Here is a 3,289-nt window from a genome sequence, read left to right as displayed (position 1 = left end):
TGATATTAGAGGAGAAGTTTTTGCTCTTTCACGTTAAGCATAATGTCATCTGTGGGATTTTCACAGACATCCCTATAAAGTTGGGGAAGTCTCTTCCATTTCTAGTTTGTGGAATGTTTTTATCATGAAAAGATGTTGGATTTTGTGAAGAGCTTTCTCTGCATTAATTGAGATGACCATGTTGAATTGTCCCTTATTACTATAGGCTACATTGGCTGATTTTCATGGGTTAAACCACTTCATCATTCCAAAGGACATACACTATTTGGTCACGGTGTATAATCATTTTTATATGTTGTTGGATTCAGTGTGATAGTATTTTCTTGAGGATTTCTACATGTATGTTCATACAGGATATTGGTACGTAATTTTATTTTCTTACAATGTATCTGTACTCTCTATCTCATATTCTTTAATAAGCCATTTTAAGATTAGTTGCAAATACTGTGACACTTCATCTCTAATTCAGCATGATAAACTTGTCTTAGAAAGGACTTTTAACAGTATTACAATACTATTATCTAATACATAGCCTATATTAAATTCTACCCACTATCAATTATTCTAATGTGTTTTGTAAACTTTTTTAGATTCAGAATACAAATAAGGATTATATACTTCATGTAGTTGTTGTATATTCTTTAGTTTCCTTTAAACTATAAATTTTCCAATTTTTTTAGTACCACAGAATACTGACATTTTTAGAGTCTATTCTAGATTATTTTATGGAATATCTCTTAATTTGAGTTTTCCTATTGTTTCTTTCTTTTTTCTTTTCATGATTAGATACAGGTTAAGAAATTTAGGTGGAAGTACTACCTAGGTGATTAGTTTATCATATTGCAAAGCACATGGTATGAACTTGTATTATAGGTGTTAAGTTTAGTCACTTAAGTGAAAATGGTCTTCACTAGATTTATCTATTCAAAAAAGGTACTTTTTCTCCTTGTATTTGATAAATAATATGTGAAATAATGCACTGAATTTGTAATAACATTCCATTTTTTCAAAGATATAATACCCAGTGTTGTTATCATCTATTGATGACTTTTTCCTGAATCAGTTATCGCTATAGTGGTTGTGAAAATGGTGATGTGCTACCTCTATAATTTTTTCTATATTTAAGAGATTATTCAGCCTTATTTTTTTGTAAATTAAAATATTTGTCTTCATACGCCCCTTATTATTTACTTTAAAAATAATTATCAGTATAAATTTAATGGATTGATTTTAAATCCAATATTATAATCTATTTATATTATTATTTATTTGGATGTTAAGTACATCCTAAATTTGGTCGATGAGAGTACTTTTAACATCTTCCTTCTATCAATTCATTCCTATCATTATTTCAATACTTTCTTAGATAATTATAAAGTTACATTCATATATGTTTAGAATTATGTATATATGTGTATGTACATACATGTTTATGCATATATAAAACTTATTCTGTCTCTAACTTAAATAAAAAACTGGAAGGTTTTCTTTCCCCTTCTATTTCTTATTGTATCCCCCTTTCCACAGTGAGGAAGCTTACTTCCCAACAATAACAATATATTAAGTCATTTCCTCAATTATACAAATGACACAGTTTCTGACTTACTGCACTAATGCCACGAACAACAACACACTTAAATAATATTCAAGATTTCTTTTGGTTCTTAAAATATACCCTATCTATTGATAGGAATAGTGACTAAATAATTCACTCAGTCTTTTAAAACTTAGCCTATTGATAGATATTTTTCTATTAAAATAAACCATGCCATAGCATAGTTGATCGGAAATGTTAAACATAATGATATATTAATGAAGAGACAGCCAACTGAAATTTAAACTAATATTATAGTGCTCCCTTTTTTACTTTTATTTTGTGAAAATCACATTGGAAAATGACTTATTTGAAAGAATTGCTTTGAAGTTAAACTCTGAAGTCAATTTGGGGTACAAAAGGCAAAAAATTATAATTTCCTCGTCCGAGTTTATTAAAATGTCACCCCATTGTTTGGTCTTGCATGGAGAGAGAAAAGGATTACTGGTGCTCATTAAAAATAATAATGTTCACTTGTGAATGGTTTTCAGAGATGAATATTTTGGGGGGAGAAAAAAAGCCATCTGTGTTCTCAAAGGTGTGGATGAAAAAGGGATGAACCCATTTAACAGGCTTTATGTCACATTCTGTGTCTTTATTATTTCAAAATGACACCTTTACAGTTTAGAGGGACCAGTAGGCAATTTTATAACTAAAATTGAATAAAATTCCACGCTGTGTCAAAGACATTGTTTGAATTCACTTAAAAGTGTTTTATGTCACTGCTCACCAACTCCCCTCTTTAGTCAGGATCTGCCTGTGGCAAACTGTTTCTCTCTGGGACTGAAAAGATTACTCCCACTGATACTCTTCTGACAGTGTGAATATTGACTTGCACTTATAAAGGTCAGGCAGTTCCACTAGTTAATAGGAGTGAGAAGAGCAGTTCCAACAAGTCTCTTTGAAAGGAAGTTAACCTTCAAATTGCAAAGCATGCTCTGCTCTGTGGAGCCAATTTTGGGAACTAACAAAATAGTTGCTTCTCTGCTTTCCCAAAATACCAACAGGAGCCTGAAAGTTAACATTACAAAAGGGAAACAAGCATTCAATGTAGCAGACAAGCATCCACGGGAACACCATCCAGAATATGCCTTGTTATTTTTATTTTTTAAAAAGTTGAATACTGTGGAGTAATTCTCTGGGCCTTTAACTTTCCTCGACGTATAATAGCTTTTTTGACTTTTAAGAGCCATGTGCTGTAAGATGATAAGACACCACATATATTTTTCTCAGCATCATCCTGACACAAGATCAAGAAAAAGGTTTAATCCCAGTGGAGCATGCCATCTCCTTACCTATCCTTTGAAAAGTCCTTTGCCTTCTGTTATTGTCTCATGACTGAGAGTTCAGGAAAGGCTGACATAATTTAAGGTCTCTGGGAATGTGGCCTATCTGTTAATAACAGTGTCCTGAGGTACAATGCAAGAAGGATGGGAGAGAGAAAACAGGACTGAAAATAAGAACGAAATTTCGCTTTTCATCTTGATGGAATGTAAAACCAATATTTTTAATTTTTAATAAAACACATTTATATTGTGGCACCAGCAGCAGGAAGAATGTACTGCATATAAATGAAGATGATTCCCTACTTTGTCTTGAGCAGCAGAAGACAGGAGACATGATGATGAAGAGGGCCTTTTACAAGTAATAAGTAGGAAGAAGACTAAGTCCTGGGTGTCTTGGAAAGCAAAGCTT

The sequence above is a fragment of the Pteropus medius genome, unplaced genomic scaffold (genome assembly GCF_902729225.1).
Source record: "Pteropus medius unplaced genomic scaffold, Ma_sr-lr_union100, whole genome shotgun sequence".
NCBI classification, from domain to species: domain Eukaryota; kingdom Metazoa; phylum Chordata; class Mammalia; order Chiroptera; family Pteropodidae; genus Pteropus; species Pteropus medius.
The sequence above is the reverse complement of the archived record's forward strand: the minus strand, read 5'-3'. Positions refer to the sequence as shown.